Here is a 19982-nt window from a genome sequence, read left to right on the forward strand (position 1 = left end):
TGGATTAAAAAGATATGGTATACACACACACGCATACATGGCAGAATATTACTTAGCCATAAAAAGGATGAAAGAATGCCATTTGCAGCAACACTGTTGGACATAGAGATTATCATACTAAATAAAAGAGAGACAGAAAAATATTATATGATTTCACTTACATGTGGAATAAAAAATGTGTTTTGAAGTTATTTACAAACAGAAACAGAAACAGACTCACAGGGGTAGAAAACAAACTTGTAGTTACCAAAAGGAAGAGGGAAGGGGGAAGGGACAAATTAGGGTTATGGAATTAACAAACTACTATATGTAAAATAGGCGACAAGAATGTACTGTATAGGACAAGGAATTACAGTCATTGCCTTTTTTTTTTTTTTCTTTTTTGCCACACCCACAGCATATGGAAGTTCCCAGGCCAGGGACTGAATTTGAGATGTGACTACAGCAATGCCAGATCCTTAACCCACTGCACCACAGCGGGAACTCTTCCCATTATCTTATAGTAACCTATAATGGAGTATAACCTGCAAAAATCCTGAATCACTGTGCTGTACACCTGAGTTAACAATATTATAAATCAACTATACCTCAATTTAAAAAATCTACATCCATATATCAATATTCATGCATTCATCACAACTTAATTGAGCACCCACCACATCCACATGCAGCCCTTTTAGAAACTGGAAATAAAAGGTGTACTGCCTGCCCTTGAAAATTTTATAGTCTCATATCAGGAGATAGCCATGTATAAAACAAGGACAATAATGTGATACAAGAAGTAGAATTCTGATAATGTGTGACCCTATATGCTACTGAGGAGGCCCACAGTTAAAGTTCAGAAAACAAGTAATTCCTTTAATAAATTTAGGAAGTATAAATGACTCAGTTCAAATAAGTTTTCAATAGTAACCACACTATATAAGTAATATCTATGGCTCTTGAGTCTGACTCAACAAAACTCAACTTTTAAATTAAAAAGAAAAGTTATTAAAAAATACATTATTTGGTTTTCTAAATATTTCTTTATTAAGCAAATAATCTCAAAGACCTTAATATGATGAAAATACAATAATAGTCACAAGTATACACTGAGAAAAGAAAGAATTTTAGTTTGGCATGAAAATGTAAAGACAAGAAGACAAAAATACAGATTATATGTAATGCACTAGACAATTTGAATAGCATACCACAATATAATTTCAGTAATACTTTGAATATTCATGTACAATAATGGTAATTTTTAATTAAAAGAATATAGATATTTTAAAGTTGTTAATACATGGCTTTTAAAATGAAATATTAAATGACTAAAATAGATTTCTCCTCTCATGCAGCAACTGTGATTATATGTAAATTTCTCTCTAATTAGAGAAAATGAGGGAAAAGCTATAAAGATTGCTCACTCTCTTTTATCAAATGAGTCCAGATTTTATCCAGTGCAGACCATTTGATTATATATGCAGACACTTATCTTTCCATGTTTGAATAATGCATAGAAATTATAAACTGTTTATTTTGAGATGTCAAAATGAACAGTGACTATGCTCTGAAAACAAAGCATTTTGTTTGTTAATTTATATATTTTAAATGCATCTCTCTCCTGAGCCCTCAGTGGGTGAGTTTTAAATCTCTAAAAAGTCTCGTGATCTATATCTGCTATCATATTTCAACTCATTTGACTTTGAATGACCACTTCAAATAAACTGCTTAAGAAACAATTCTTAATTTAGGTCAATCAAAGACTTTTAGATACATAAAACTTTTAAACTTTAGAACTAAAACAAGAGGAGGCCCTGCTGTGGTGCAGTGGGTTAAGAATCCGACTGCAGCAGCTTGGGTCGCTGTGGAGGAACAGGTTAAATCCCTGGCCTGGTGCAGTGGGATCTGGTGTTGCCACGGTTTGGTGTAGGTAGCAGCTGTGGCTCAGATTCAGTCCCTGGTCAGGGAACTTCCATATGCCATGGGTATCACTATTAAAAAACTTAAAGAAAAATAACCAAAACCAGAAGGTAAGCTGTATAACCTGGGGCTCTCACTGAAGAAAGTATAATCAAAAAGCGAAATTCACAGTACATACAGAGAATATGCTAACAAATACAATGCACCATTATTTTACTAATAAGTACATGGAGAATGGAAAGGAGCAAACATCAGAAAAATAACAATAAAGATGGTTAAGAAATATATGGAAAATAATTGAACTTCATTAGAAATATAGAATTTTAAATATATATTCACATATTTGTATATACACAAACCTATATATTACATATACCTGTATATGTTAAATATACCTATATATTTTATATACTTATGCACCTATACTTCCTTTTATAATACATATGTATTATATATATATGTATACACATACACACACACATACACACACACATATATATATCTCAACTGAGCAAGGCCAAAAAAATACAAGCAAACCAAGTTTACAACTGAGTTTTTATACATAATAAGGAAAAAAGAAATTAGAAAAGACTCATTCTCATGTTCTCCTGTTCTAAGTGTTCATCTCTCGTCCTGACAAAACATTTGAACATAATTTGGGATGAGCTTTGCAAGGCATCATTTTTTGGTATCAGAAAAATAATTTATCTATTATTTGAAGCCCTATTCAACATTAATATTTAATAATAGAGTTCCATATTTTTCAAAATTCTAATACATTTTTGTATCAGACAGTTATTTTCAGGATCCAGTTCAGATGACAGTAGAAGAAAGAGTCTGTTAAGTCACCGGCTTAAGTGCTCACAGAAAGACAGGAATGAATTTAGGTTTGAACTCACCTCCTCTCGTCTGCCTCTGCCTGTGCATGTGAGGCATGAAGAGGAAGGGGGAACTCCGCTGGGGGCTTGTTCCAATACCCCTCAGCACATTTTCTTTAGAATAATTTATTCTTCCTGAAGTATCTATCTTCAGCTTCTTAGTGCCAGAGCTGGCACATAACAAATACTCAGAGTATTCATTTCCCATCTCAGAAGAGTATTTAAAATTATCATCTCTTTTAGTGAAGAAATAAAAGAATGGGCTTTAAAAAATCATTTATACAGAGCAAAAGCATAATGTAGATGCTTCAATATCCCTCATTGTTGAAATGTAAAAATACAGCCTTTTTTGCTAACATTTTAAAATAGTTCATTACAAAACTTAAAAAAAAAAAAAGGTTTAGTCATCTAGTTTTCAATTTGTCTATTTATAATCTTAAAGCTTCACTCTGGTACAGAACCAAAGTTAAATAAAAAACATTTCAGATATTCCATTTTGATGAAAGAATTTTCTGAAAGTTGATGCTTTACCTCTTCAGAAATTCAAGCTGGAAGCTTGCATGTGATATTTGTCTCAGGAAAGACTTGCCAAGGGAAGCAAACGTGTTATTTGAACAATTTATGTACATTAAGTAGGCAGTTTTGCTGGGACTGACCCTAAGAAAACTTTGCTTCCAAGCTATCTTTTCTAACTATCTTTTGGAACCTCCCACATCTCAATTTCCCAGGGCTCTTCTGTGGCCCCCACGGGCATGGTCCCCACATCATGCTTCATGGTTCAGATTTATCCCCTGCCTAGATGCAAACTTTTGATTCCAATTCCCTTGGACTCTGCTTCATGATTATTTAAACACACACACACACACACACACACACACACAAACTAGCACAAGCCCTTCCTTTTGTGTAAACAGAATAATGCATTACTTATTTCAATAACATTAATATTTTAACCTCTATTCACACTTAATACAAAGAAGTGCTTCTAAAAGTTAAAACTCAGGCCCTGGATGAAGTCATTGGTGGAAAGAAGGACATGGAAGGCTTTTGATGTGTGTAATTCTATCAGTAAATAAGGCTAAGCCTGAAAGTAACTTAGAAAGTAAAAATTCATATTCACGATAGTGTCCTGAAATATGATGACTAATTTTTACCTCCTCACTTTTACTCTTTCCCCACTTTCAGACACTGTGTCAGTGCTTCACAAACATCAGTGTATCTGGGATCTTGGTACAATGAGATACTGATTCAATGGGTCTGGGTAGAGCCTAAGGCTCTGCACTTCTAACTAACTCCCAGGTGACACAATGGCTACTAGCCCGTAGAGCGTATTTTGAGTCATAGGAAATCATGAAATACCAAAAAATTTTATGTTTAGAGGAAGGCGTATCTAAATAAATCTATCGGTCTATAAGGAATGCTTTACCTCAAATATCAGGAAAAAAATCATGTCAGATGAAAGATTTAAATATTATCTGTATTATTATATAATAAATACAGTTTTCTCCACTTTAACCCCAAATTATCTTGTCATGACAAAATAAAAACTTCTTTTGGAATAGAAGTTTCCTCATGGCTTGGCCAAATGGTCACATGACTCCTAACTTTATTCTAACCATGTAAAACTATGCCCATTTGCTCTACACTTAGTATAGTTCAATAGTTTTGGATAGAGTCCCTTTGTCTTGGCTTTACCATCCCGACTTGCCTTTCCTGCTCCCTCAGAAACTTCTTCAAGCATCAGATCATACTTGGGGTTTGGGATTGGCATATGCACACCATGGTGTATGGAATGACTGGCCAACAGGAACCTGTCATATAGCACAGGAAACTCTACCCAATATTCTGTGATAAGCTATATGGGACAAGAATCTGAAAAAGAAAGAATGTGTGTACATATATAACTGAATCACTTTGTTATGCAGCAGAAATTATTACAACATTGTAAATTAACTTTACTTCAGTAAAGCTTTAAAAAATGAAAAAAAGAATCAGATCACATTTTGCCATCTTATGCCAAATGATCTGCATGGCACAAATTAATAATCTAATATGACAGGAAAAAGCAGAAATGTTTAGAGGAAAAAATATCACTGCAAAAAGTAAAACCTATTATTATCTTGCTCCTTAACAATTTCAGAGCAGCTAGGATTTTGATTGTCATTTAGATTTTGCTTTTGTGCACTGAAAAATATCTCAAGACAGAGAAGTGAGGTTAAGATGAACTGATTCAGCAATCACCTCCCACATCCCTTACCAATTAATTACTCAATGAAATTCTTATGCAATCCCAAAAAAAAGGTATAAATCTGAAACAATAGCAGGAACTAGGATTATCAATAAAAGATACACCAGATTTTAGGAGGAATTTTCAGGCACAAAGTATAAATGAAGCCCTGAGTCAGAGTAGCAGGACAAAGGATTTTAGAAAAACGACAGTATGTCCTGAATACTGACCAACACACATAGACGTTGCATGTACCAAGCTGAAGGAGGAAAAGATGAAAGCAAGCAGATTTCTTAAATAGCCAGAGACATATTTTTTCCCACTCAAAAATCTAACCTCAAACAGCCCTCTGGGAATATAGCAAGCCTACAACAACAACAATTCCTTTCCCTTCCTTTCTTTCTCTTTCTTTACTGCAGAACCATTTGTTCCGTATAGCAGTGCAGACCTGGTCTTTTGGTTTTTGGAAGGTAATTAATTAATGATTCAATATCTTTAAAGGATGTGCCTGTTGAGATTGTCTATTTTTTCTTGTGTGAGTTTTGAAAGATATTGTCTTTCAAAGAATTGGTCCAATTTATTTTGGTTATCAAATCTATGGGCCTTGGTATTTATGCACTAACTTTTTAATGTCCATGGGACCTTATTCATTTCTGATATTAATAATTTCTGTCCTCTGTCATCTTCTTAGCCTGTATAGAGGCTTATCAATTTTATTGATCTTTTCAAATTTTGGTTTCATTGATTTTATCTATTGATTTCAATTAACTAGTTTTTATCACTTGTTTTGTTCTGGTTACTTTGGATTTAGGGTTTTTTTTTTATAATTTACTAAAGTGAAAGCTTAGATTATTGATTACAGATCTTTCTTATTTTCTACTATATGCACTAAATGCTAGAAATTACCCTCAAAGCAATGCTTTTGCTGCATCCAACATATTTTGATGTTATCTTTTCATATAGTTCAAAATATTTTATATTTCTCTCAGGATTCTTCTTTGACCTATGTGCTATTTAGAAGAGCACTGTTTGGGAGTTCCTGTTGTGGCTCAGCGGTAATGAACGTGTGGCTGCAGTGTAGGCTAGCGGCTACAGCTCCACTTGGACCCCTAGCCTGGGAACTTCTATATGCTAGAGGTGTGGCCTTAAAAAGACAAAAAAAAAAAAAAAAAAAAAAAAAGGAGAGCATTGTTTAATCTCTGTATTTTGGTATTTTCCAGCTCTTTCTGTTATTGATTTCTAGTTTAATTTCATTGTGGTCTGAGAGCTAATATTGTATGATTTCTATTTTGAATTTGTTAAGTTTCATTTTATGACCCAAATATGGTCTTTTCTTTGGCGGGGGGGCATACCTGCAGTATATTGTTCCCAGGCCAGGGGTCAAATCGGAGCTATAGCTGCCAGTCTACTCCACAGCCATAGCAAAGCCCAGATCCAAGTCATGTCTGTAACCTACACCACAGCTCACGGCCATGCTGGATACTTAACCCACTGAGTGAGGCCCAGGATCAAACCCACATCCTCAGGAATACTAGTTGGGTTTGCTTCCACTCTGCTACAACAGGAACTCTACAGTCTTGATGAATATTCCATGTGAGATTTAAAGAATGTAAAATCTACTATTGGCTTAAGTAGTATACAGATATTATTCTATTCAGTTGACTGATGACAATGTTGAGTTCAACTATGTTTCATGGCTTTTTTGCCTGCTAGGTCTGTCCATTTCTGATAAAGGAGTATTGAAGTCTCCAACTATAACAATGAATTCATCTATTTTTTCTTACAGTTCTATCAGTTTTTGCCTCAGGTAGTTTGAGGCTCTTTTGTTAGGTGCGTATGTGTTAAGGATTATTGTCTTTTTGGAGAATGATCCCCCCTTATTATGAAATGCTCTTTATTCTTGACACTTTCCTTGTTTTGAAATCTGCTCCATCTAAAATTGTTATTCCTGCTTTCTTTTGATTAGTAGGAGCATGGTATATTTTTATCCATCTCTTTACTTTTAATCTATATGTATCTTTGTATTTAAAGTGGGTTTCTTGGGAGTTCATGTTGTGGCACAGTGAAACTAATCTGGCTAGAATCCATGAGGATGTGGGTTCGATCCCTGTCCTCACTCAGTGGGCCAGGGATCCGGCATTGCTGTGAGCCGTGGTATAGGTTGCAGAAATGGCTTGGATCCCACATTGCTGTGGCCGTGGCATAGGCCATAAGCTAAAGCTCTGATTCGACCCCTAACTTGGGAACTTCCATATGCCACAGGTGTGGCCCTGAAAAGCAAAAAATAAATAAAAATAAAGTGGGTTTCTTGTAGACAACATGTAGTTAGGTATAGTTTTTTGATCCACTCTGACAATCTCTTCTTTCAATGGGTACATTTAAACCATTGATGTTTTAAAAAGTTATTATATATATAGTTATATTAATATCCACCACATTTGTTTTCAATTTATTGCCCTTGTTTTTTGTTCCTGTTTTGTCTTCCATTGTTTTTCTTCCATTTATGGTTTTAATTGAGCATTTTATATGATTTGATTTTCTCTTTTTTAGCATATTAGTTATACTTCATTTTTTACTCTTTTTAGAGGTTTACAATACACATTTAAAACTAATCCAACTTCACTTTCAAATAACAATATATTATATATGCACACACACACCTATATATCTACATATGTATATATATATCTATATGTATATATATAGATATATGGCTTCACAGCACAGATAGTATGAATACCTTATAATAACAAGGTAATCCTAATACATTCCTCCTGTTCCTTTTAACACTACTGTGATTTATTTCACCTCCATATAAGCATACATAATCATCTATAAATACATATGATACATACATAAACATTTATCTTATGATAGTCATTATTGTTGAGAGAAAAACAGACAGAAGTTTTAAAATATGATAAAATATTTACGATTTAAAATAATCCAGGGCTATGTGGTTCTAACTTCAAGGGAATGATATTGGCAATGTTTAAATTAGGGCAGACTGTAGAGAAATGATCCCCAATTTATTTAACAATCCCCAATTCATTTAACAAAGTAAACTTCTTTGTTAAATAATCAGTAAAGAGGTTATAAAATAATAAGTAGATACAGTTCAAAAATATATACCAATTTCACTTGTGAATACACATATAAAAAAGTCTACATAAAATATTAACTTGCAAAATTCAGTTCCGTGGAAAAGGGTAATATCTTTTCCTTCCTAAAATAATAAATTCAGACTAATTTGCATTACCTATGAATCTTTTCAATAGTAATTATATTCAAGGATGAGTGATGCATTATATAAAATATTTTTGAAAGCCCAAATTATTTCATACAGAAATAAGAAAGATTTTTAAAGATATGGTACAAAACTGAAATCTCAAAAGAACCATTTTTAAAAGGACTGGTATGAAAATATGAAAGAGAAGTAAATATGTTCTAATTTTCTCATCTTATTTAAAGAAATCAAAATATTTTTATTAATTGATATTGCTAGAGAATTAAACTCACTTATGATATTAAAGTACTCTGAAGTAAGCACTTGTAAAGTTAAAAGTAGCATTTATATTTCTATATTACTAAAAAAAAGGGAAAGAAAATGTAGCAATTTTCTCCCCTAGTCTTTGAACTTTGGTCTGGATTCTGGTCTGTAAAGAGGTAATGACTCAGGTCAGTCTCATGACTTAGGAACAAAAGTGAATACAGTCAGACTCTCCCAAGTTTCGAGAACACAGGAAAAGGAAATTTTTGAAATAGAGCAAAAATGAGGAATTTAGAAAATGTAAAATAATAGAATTAAAAATATAATAGCCCTTGAAAGAAAAATCATTATTTTTTGTAATTAAATAAACCACAAATATAACACTTAAAGTGAGAAAGATAAAAGAATCTATAAGCAGAGATGAAAATTATGAGATACATCATACTACTTATGAAAATACATTTAAAAATCTAAAAAAGGGTTATTTTTCTTAAATAGTGTAATTTACCAATATTGAGTTAATTCCTATTATTAGTAACAATAATCTCAAACCCTTATTATCAGACACTTTACATATTTAATCTCAATTAATTCTTTTAATAAATCCATGAGTTATATATTCTTATTATTATCCTAATTTTCAGTGAAGAACACTGACATTTAGTCAGATAAGTAACTTGTCTAGGGTCACACAGCCATTCACTCAATGCCAGAGCCTGGAATCAATGTTGATGGGATGGTTTCAGAGATATAGTCTAAGCAATCTTGACAGTTTTTCTCAGTGTTCTGGGGAAAATTGTTCTGTGAAATTTTCAAACTCTTATATAGAAACTGGGAGGATCTTCCAAAATAAATGAACTTGAGTACAACTCAGCAGCAAAAGAACCAACAACCCAATGGAAAAATGGGCAAAAGACATAAATAGACATTTCTCCAAAGAAGATATACAGATGGCCAATGAGCACATGAAAAAATGCTCAACATCACTGATTATTAGAAAAATGCAGATCAAAACTACTATGAGGTGCCACCTCACACCAGTCAAAATGGCCATCATTAATAGGTCCATAAATAACAAATGCTGGAGAGGGTGTGGATAAAACTCCTACACTGTTGGTAGGAATGTAAATTGGTACAACCACTATGGAAAACAGTATGGAGGTACCTCAGAAAACTAAATATAGAACTACCATATGACCCAGCAATCCCATTCTTGGGCATATATCCAGACAAAACTTTCCTTGAAAAAGATACATGCACTCACATGTTCATTGCAGCACTATTCACAATAGCCCAGACATGAAAACTGCCTAAATGTCCATTGACAGATGATTGGATTAGGAAGATGTGGTATATATATGCACAATGGAATACTACTCAGCCATAAAAAAGAACAGAATAATGCCATTTTCAGCAGCATGGATGGAACTAGAGGCTCTCATACTAAGGAAGCCAGAAAGAGAAAGACAAATACCATCTGATATTATTTATATCTGGAATCTAATATATGGCACAAATAAGCCCTTCCACAGAAAAGAAACTGATGGACTTGGAGAATAGACTTGTGGTTGCCAAGGGGGAGGGGGAGGGAGTGGGATGGCCTGGGAATCTGGGGTTTATAGATGTACACTATTGCCTTTGGAACAGATAAGCAATGAGATCCTACTGTATAAGCACTGGGAACTATATCTAGTCACTTGTGACGGTACATGATGGAGGATAATGTGACTGGGTCACTTTGCTGTATGGTAGAAAATTGACAGAACACTGTAAACCGACCATAACAGAAAAATAAAAATCACTTTAAAAAAAGAATTTGAGGAATATCACCCTCTCTATTCTTCCAATTATTTCAGTGTCCTGAAATTTAAAAAAAAAGTCTGTGCAATTGTGCAGAACAGTGTGTCAAAGAGCATGCAAAATGCTTACTATATGAGATTATCACCATCATAAATGATTGCAATGGAATAAAGAAAATATATTTTCAAATACTCATCTATTTAAAAGATATGGTTCTCAAGATTTTATTAGTGATTTTTTTCAAAATTTCAAGAAATATAATATTCTTCTAAACAGACCATTCAAGAGCATAGAAAAGATTTAAATAAATCTTCTCAGTGAAGTTGGCTAATTTGCCAACTAGCCAATCTTCTTTAATCAGAACTTGCCTAAGTTTGTTATATAAAAGAAAATTAGAGAAAAATTTTGTTTATACCAAACAAAAAATTGAAATCATATCACTAGCTAAATTAATTCAATAGTACAAGGCAGCACCTGTAACATATGGAAATTCCCAGGCCAGAGGTCAAATTAGAGCTACACCAGAGCTATAGCCAAAGCTACAGCCACACCAGACCTGAGACACATCTGCAACCCATGCCACAGGTTGTGGCAATACTAGATCCTTAACCCACTGAACAAAGCCAGGGATCAAACCCACATCCTCACAGAGACAACGTCGGGACCTTAACTCACTGAGTCGCAATGTAAACTCCACCATATCTTTATTTTTTAAAAATAGTAAAGTATAAATAGAAGCGTATTTCTTCAAAATAATAACATCATCTATCTAAAGCCAAAGCCAACACTGAATTTATATAAAACTTCAGAGACATTCCATTTAATTCAGGATTAACGTAAGTAGTCCTATTGCAATAATGTGGCTCAGTATTACTCTTGAAGTTCTGGTCTTCAAAGAAATTAGAGGAACAAAACAGATAAACTATTAGAACATGAAAAAATGTTATTTTCAAATAGGTCAAAAATTAGAACCTAAGTTTTCTTCAAATGAAGACTGGTTAAAAGTAAATTATTTAACTGCCAGAACTTCACTGGCAATTAAGATAGTAAAAATACTATTTTATAGGAATACTGAAATTGGAATTTGTTTATAACATATTTTAACATAAAAATGTCAACTGCCATTGATTCTTTGAACAAGTAAGTGTCAAGCACTGTTTTATGGGGATCATATAGTTAAAAAATAAATCACAAATCCCTGCCCTCACGGAACTTACCTTCTTATAGGAGTACACAGTGAGATAAGTAAATAAATAAATGAGTTTCTATTCCTATTCATGTTTATCTAACCTCTCAGAGAATAATATTTTAACATCTAAAACATTATTGTCAGTTTGAATTTATTTTAATTCTTGATTTTTATATAGAAATACATATGTAAAAGACTGGCAGGTTAAGTATCAAAATGTAATCTACGGTTATTTCCAAACATGTAATTGTGAATGATTTCATAAGTTACACGCTTTTCTTGATTTTCAAAAATTATTTCTCAAATGAATGCAAAAAATACAAAAATTTAGAAATGCAGAATTCATTTTAGTCCAACATAAAAGATTCCAATTTATCATTCCTTTTCAATTCATTTATAACCCAGAATGTTAGTGATCAAATGTCCTATCACAGACCAAACTTAGAAATAAAGATCAATTGTAATGTGATTTCTCTCTATTATGTTCTGTTGAAAGCCATACCAAAGTCGAATTTGAAATCTGTGCCTCTTTGCAATTAAAATAAATTATATATAATCAAAAACAGCAAAGATTAAGATCAAATGCCAGTTACATCCACATCCAAACCATACCCTGCCCCAAAATTCCAAGCTATAATTTGCTAAGCGGAAAGAACAAACATACATTATTTGTAGAGCCAGACATGTGATTATCTGGATAAAAGTATGTGTACCATCCCCATAAGGCATAATCCAATACATTACTACATAGCTGAATAGCCAAATTCAACTCTTTCTTGTCCTACTGATTCAATGCTTATGAATAAATTTAGATAAGTATTTTGTGCAACCATAACCTTGGAAAGTATAAATGATGCATTTATTACCCATTTGCAAAACAATGTTTTACCCAACTGCAGCTGTTCTCTCATTTTGTTATATATTCTAGTATTTCAAAATGTTATAGAGAATGACAAACATTGTTCCAGAAGAGAGATGGAAATTTATGTGCCCTGTGTCATAATAAAATACAGTGGTTATGTGGCAATATGAAAAAAGAAGACTGGGTTTGGCATCTATATGGAGAGCAAACATTCAATAAAGTTTTCTAGTGCTTACTTCTACCAGCAAAATAAAGGCAAACATTTAAACAAATCATATGAAAGGAGGTATATTCCCTGATGGAAGACACTGAAGAGGCATATCATCTAATTTTTGAACATATAGAAGATTGTGGTTTATATGGAATTCCTAGGGGTGAAAAAAAACATTATTCCTCTAAACTGATTTCTTCTCTCTCCCTGCTGTCGCCCCACCCCCAAAACCTCCCTCTGTCTAATGCTGATTTTTTGTGTGTGTACTACGACAGAGTATACAACCATTTATTGAGCAATGACAATGACAGGTTCTGGCATACAAAGATGAAAAGGTATGATGCTTGCTTTCCAAAGATTCACATTCTAGTTGGAGAGCTAGAATTGTGAAAGTAATTGCTTCAATAATTATGCATCTATATTTAAAGTGTCTTGCATGTATCAACTGGAAATGTAGAAAAAAGGAGACAGAGACAGATAATATTTGGGGGGGGTCAGGGAAAGTTTTATAAAGAGGCTGCCATAAAAGCTCTGATTTTTTGCCCTTTGAAGGAACACAGATCAAACAATGCCCTTTATGACAGGAGAGGAGAGACATCACGTATTTGACTGTATCTTGATGGATCTTAGTCTTCTCTTTTTTATGTATCTTTAATTGGTGACCAGGTTCCGAACACTTCCTCATTTGCGAAGTCCTCCTCCAACTTCACCAAATCAATCTATGGCCCCATTCAATATTTACTGTTCAACGAGCAGGTCATTGTTCTCTGGGGCCTGAAATTCACTATACCCTCAGGCAGCATCCATTCCAATGAGAAGGATAATAAAAACAAACAAGCTAAACTGATGATGATTTTATTGTGGGTGGTATGATATAGACCATGGGGTTTAGAATGGTCTCTTAGATTAAGGGTGGTTAAACAACGGCCTGCCACCTGATTCTGTAAATAAAATTTGCTTGGAACAACAGCCATAATCATTCATTTACATATTGTCTTTGGCTTATTTCCTGCTTAATATAAATTTTAGTATTTGTGACAAAGACCATATGACCCACAAAGGCTAAAATATTTACTATATGGACCTTTACAGAAAAAGTTTGCTCATCTCATCCTAGAGGAACAGATACTAGACCTGAGGCTTGAGTGAGAAGATCAAGAATATTAGTTGTCTACAGCCACACAAGAAATCTTAAATGTAAAACAATAGACATCTATTATCTCATAGTTTCTGTGGGTCAAGAATCCAGATGTGGCTTAACTGGGACCACCAGCTGGTGGTCCCTAGCAAGAATGCAATGAAGGTGTGAGCTGGGGCTGCAGCCATCTCCAGGTTCAACCAAAGGGGATCTGCTTTCAGGGTCCCTCACAGACTGTTGGCAAGCCTTCCAGTCTTCACTGGCTATTTGCTGGTGACATCAGTTCCCTGCCATGTAGGCTTTCCAAGGGGCTACTCACAACATAACAGCTGGTTTCCCTTAGGATGAGGGATTAGAGGCCATGAAAGTGAGAAATAAAAAGAGCCCAAAACAGAAGCCACTGTTCTCAATTCTACTCTCAAAAAAGTGACTTCTCACTAATTTTGCCACGTTCTACTCACCAGAACTGAGTCTGTAGGTTTAGCTTATGCACAAGGGAATAGGATGACACAGGACATAGATATCAAGAGATAGGGATTGTTGCAAGCCACTTTACATTTCCTTCTTCATGGAGTCATTCAAGAAGGAAGAGCATTCTAAACAAATTGCAAAGCCCCTAAGTTAAAAATGAGCTTGGCTGAAATGGCAGAAGAAGTCTCTCGGGAATAACAAACTCATGTGACTGGATCATGTAGAAGGAAAAGCAGATATCAGGGAAGTAAGGATTGAGAGGTCAGACCTAGATTATACAGGGATTTATAAATCATGCAAAAGTAGCTGGATTTTATTTCAAGTATAATTAGGCTTTCCAAGGTACACTGGAAAACTTTAAGTTGGGGAGATGACATACTTAGATTTAAGGCTTAAAAAGATTTATTTAGCTGAGTGAATGTAAAATAAACTTTGTTAGCTAAGGCCATATAGTTAATTTCACTTGTCACGGAATTCCTGGTAATGTGGATACTGAGTATATTGGCTACTGGAAGATCCTTTGAATTTACTGACAATAGGGGATTAAGGATACATAAGTGGCTAGAAGATAACTTGATAAATATGGATGTGGTGATGTAAATTAAACAAATTTTGGCAGGAAAACTGGTTTTTGAAAAGTTGTATTTTAATTACTTGAAATATATTTTACAAAAGTTCCAGATGGCTATTGTAGCATACACTGTCCACTATTTTAAATACACTTTGGTATTCTGCCATTCTCTTTTTGATAAAATGTTTTTTAATGACATCATATCTTTTTTTTTTTGACTCTAAACATTCATTTGCCCAGTCCATACTAGAAAAAAGAGACACTTGATATAGTCTAGCAAAGATATATTTAATTTGCTGTTGATTCTAATTACTTGTGTGGGCATATCCTCCACTTCATTTAGGTACAGCCTTTTTTAAGGTAAACTGTACATACTGCATAATCCTACATTTAATTTTAAATTTGTTTTTCATATATAAATAGAAATAATAAAACATTTCTTTGGGAAATAGAATTGTATAGAACAAAGCATATGGAAGATATGCCTACTTCCAAAATTCTACCAAAAGTTTCTACCAATTGTTATCAACTTTTTATGAGTCAGAGGAAATATTCTCTTCTTCCATGAGTTGTTTTCTGACTACTTTATATCTGCAATTCCCTGAAAAGAATATCTCTGCTTGACTCTTGCTTAATTCAACTGAATAAATAGTCTCAGCACAACTCTATAAGCAGTGGGAATATACAATTAGTTTAATGTTCACTCAGATGTATTCACCTAAATCTATGACTTGAGCATGAATATGTGATTATTGCAAGTCCATCATCTCTTCCTTTTCAAACTCATTCTCTTATAGTTTGTTTACAAAAAAATTTGGACCCCTTACTCTATTAAATTATTGATGTTCATGTTATAATCCCCTTCCTGTCCTCAGCTTCCTTAAATTCCCCTTACACAAATTCCTTAGTCCCCTATTATATTCATTCCCCACCCTCAATCTTCTTGCCCTTTTCTCCATCCTCTCTCAAACTCATCTGGTTGAGTCCAACTTTTAGTCTTTTCTATGTCTACACCAAAATATATGGATATGACTACAGAAAAAAACACAACCTTGATAACTTATCTTCCTTTAATTTTGTGACCACAAACCTCATTGTTGCCCAGCAGCCCTACCATTTTTAATTGGTCTATTTTTTCACCCCCCCTCTTTAAAATTAGTTTACCCAATCTCTTCTCTCTTCAAACTTCCAAAATGCCCTTCTTGCTCATCACTCTCAGCTGACGACCTTACATTTTTATTTTATTGAATAAATAGGTGCAAATAAAAGACAGCATCCATATTCTTCCACTCCCAAATCTGATTATAATAAACATACGATCTCTGTTCTTAAGGTCAGATCTTCCACTATGCACTGGCTCCCATACCCACTTTCCTCCTCATGACCTTTGCTTCTGCAATCATTGCATCACTATTTTACTTCATCAATGTCATTCACTTAGTGGACCATTCCCATCAACAATCTCCCTTGACTTAGCAATCTCCTCTAATATTTTTTCTGTTCTTTAGGGCAAAATTCACCAAAAGAGTTGCCTGAATTCTATTCAAACCACTATTCTCCTCCACTTCTCTTTCACTCTGTTCTACTACTCTGCTAAAAATGTTCTTTATTATGTGACCCATGACCTCTATATTTTCAAATCCAATAAGAACATCTCAGTCTTTAACTTTCAATCCCTCAGATGCACTTTTTTGGTCAATCTTTCCTTTATGAAGCATACTTTAATTGATCTCTCTCTGTTTTCATAGTTTCCCCCCTATTTGACCAGGAGCTCTCTTATTGACTCCCTTTTCTGAATATCCTGACTTTTATACATTGCAATGATGCAGGGTTCAGTGCTCAAACCTCCATCTCTACTTGTCCTAGCTAAACTCATTCACCCCAGCGACTTTAAACACCAAATATGCGTTTATGTTTCCAAATTTTGTATCCTATTTCTGACTTATTTTAGATTCCAGAACTCAACAATATCCAATTCTTATGTTGTATTTCCACTGGAATGCTTAACAGACATCTAAAATGCAACATGTTCAAACTGAAATCTTGATTTCCCTCCAAACTTACCCTCAAAATGCTCCATATCCTGGCGAATGGAACCTCATTGACCTTTTATAGTTAAAATACTCAGAGTCTTCCTTGACCTCGATTCTTCCCTTTCTATAATCTGTCAGTGAATTCCAACAGCTCTGCCTTCAAAACCCTTCCCACATTCAGAAATTTCTCAATACCATTACACCCCTTATCCAAATTGCTGTCCCATCTTATGTGGACTGTTGCAAATAGCCTTGCATACACTCTCCACCTCTACAAGAGAGTTCTGGGCTAGAGCGCAGATTATAAAGGTGACTTTGAAGATTTATATCCTAGATCAGCCAATTAGTTATCTGTTGTATGACCTTGGGCAAATTACTTAATGTCTCCATAGCTCTGTCTCCTTCCCTGTAAAATGAGGAAGATAATAGTATCTAACTCATAGGATTGTTGTGGGGACTTAACAACATAATATACATAAAGCACTTTGAACAGAGTGTGGCAAACAGTAAGAGATATATAATGTCAGCCATGAGTATTATCATTTCTAGTTTTATTACTCTATCCTCTATATAGCTATAAGAAAGATTCCTTAGAAACAAATTAATTATGCCAATCCCTTGCTCAAAATGCTCAGATTTTGGAGTGGATAAGCAATGAGATCCTGCTGTATAGCACAGGGAACTACACCTAGTCACTTGTAATGGAACATAAAGGAGGATAATGTGAGAAAAAGTATGTGTGTGCGTGTGTGTATATATTATTATATATATATTCACTTTGTTGTACAGCAGAAAGTGACAGAACATTGTAAGTAAACTATGATAGAAAAAATAAAAATCTTAAAAAAAAAGAAAAAATGCTCCGATGACTTCTCCTTATATGTAGAATAAAATTCAAAATTTCCTCAGGCGTACCTGAGTGGTCTGGTCTGTCCGCCTACCTCTTCCAAATCTCACCTGCTGTCTACCTTCCCATCACCTACTCCCTTCACTCCAGCTTTTTGCTTTTACTCAAACATTCCAAGCAACTCATTTCTTGTGCAATCTAAAATCTTCAACAAATATTCAAATGACTTCTTATCCCACTTCCTTCAGCACCTTCTCTGTATTATCTTCTCTTATCCCCTATCTCCAATGTCAATTCCCCTCCCTCACAAGTCCAAGTCTCCCTTCCTAGTTTGTCATCCTTTTAAAGACTTATTATTATCTAAAGTGTTATATATGTTTTTGTAATTTACCTCATGTATTGCCTGTCTTCCCTTCTTGAATGTAAATTCCAAGAACACAAAGTTATTTATTTGCTTTGTTCCCTGCTGTTTTTCTGGTACCTAAAACAGTGCTTGGCACTTAAGTGCTCAAAAATATCGCTTGAATGACTGAATATATGTACATATAAAATGAATAAAACCAGATAAGAAAATTCAAATGACAAATGATAGTTCTTGAATAGTATAAAGGTAATACCATAAAAAAATGGAAAGCTTAAAAGATATAGTTAAAGAAATCATAAATCTTCCAGAGAAAGAGAGAAAAAGAGAGAGAGAATTTTAAATTTAAAGAAACTATCTCAAAATAAATTTATGAATGATAAGAATTTCTAAAAGAGAGAATGGAAAAATAGTGTAGAGGAAATTATTATGAAAAACAATAAAATAAAGAATCTATGTTTCCAGTTTTTAAAGAGCTCACAAAGCCTTCCAAAAAAAAAAAAAATATGGGGGAAAAGATGACATCACATTTTGAAATGATAGAATACTGAAAATAAGAAAAGCATCCTAAAAGCTTCCAGAGAGAAAAATTTCAAGTCACAATTAGGGATTAGAAATCAGAAACTTCTCAACAGTAGCAATAGAGAGCAATAAAGAAAAAAAATAATTTTCGACATAGGATTTTATATCCATCCAGTGATACTATTAGCAACTGTGAGAGTAGAATAAATACATATTCCAAAATGTAAGGTCTCAAAACAAGGGACCCCCTGCTAAATCCATTTCTTAGGGTGTTATTGTAGGTATGTGCCAATAGAATGAGATTAAACCAAGAAAGCAGAGGACATGAGATCCTGGAACCAAGAGAACGAACCTAGGAACAAAGCACAGGCTCATATTCCATCCATTGATGCTTTGCCTAAAATGTTCATTCAGTTGTTTTACATAAGTTAAATCCAGTTATTTTTCCCTATAGTACACTATACACATGAAAAGTAGTTGTACCCAATGATACAGTTTCACTGTTTTTGAGAAGCCAAGTACATGAGCTATTAAGAGCTATGTAATAATCCACTTGGATAATGCTTTGGGGCCAATACGTCCTCAGGCTCATACAACAACATCTATATATGGCCTATTTATCTTTCCACGGCTACATGTATATTTGCTTGTTTATGTACTTACTTATTTTGCATTTTGAATTTCTAAAGAAACAGCAGTAGCTGAAGATATGACCACTCTGGTAACATCTTCCATGATTTTCTTTATGTTTCAAGAATTCATACAATTATAATTCATAATACATAAAGATAAAGTATTCAGTTTCAATACACCATAAAGTGGCTTACTTGCATTTGAGTAAGAAATAGATGATTGACAAGAAATCTCTATCAACTATAAATCTATGCACCATAAAATCTGGGATAGTCTAATCAGTCCTCAACATATGATGATGTAGTTTGGAGCTAAATATTTCCACAATGTCTTCAAATCTTCCAAAGTCAAAGACAGGATAAAATACCTTCATTTACAGTTCACAAATTCATAGTACAATATTTGTTTTTATTTTATAAGTAGTATATTACTAAAAAGGGTCAATAGGAAAATAAAAGTATCCTGTACTGTTTTATAACTGAGGCTATAGAAATTCATTTGTTGTAGTAGCAGCATGATCAAGCATTAAAAATGTAATTTATTTGTTTAGGACCACACCTGAGGCATATAGAAGTTCCTGGGGTTGGGAGCTGAATTAGAACTGCAGCTGAGGGCTACACCACAGCAGTACTGGATCTGAGCCACATCTGCAACCTATGCTGCAACTTGCAGCAACACCAGACCCTTAACCCACTGAGCAAGGCCAGGGATTAAACCCACATCCTCTCAGAGAAAGTGTCAGATTCTTAACCCACTGAGCCACAACAGGAACTCCTACAAATGTAATTTTAGTTTAAATTACTCAATAAGATAATGAATGAATAATGCAAACGATATTACAGTTTAA

This window comes from Sus scrofa, chromosome 8 (genome assembly GCF_000003025.6).
Source record: "Sus scrofa isolate TJ Tabasco breed Duroc chromosome 8, Sscrofa11.1, whole genome shotgun sequence".
NCBI lineage: Eukaryota > Metazoa > Chordata > Mammalia > Artiodactyla > Suidae > Sus > Sus scrofa.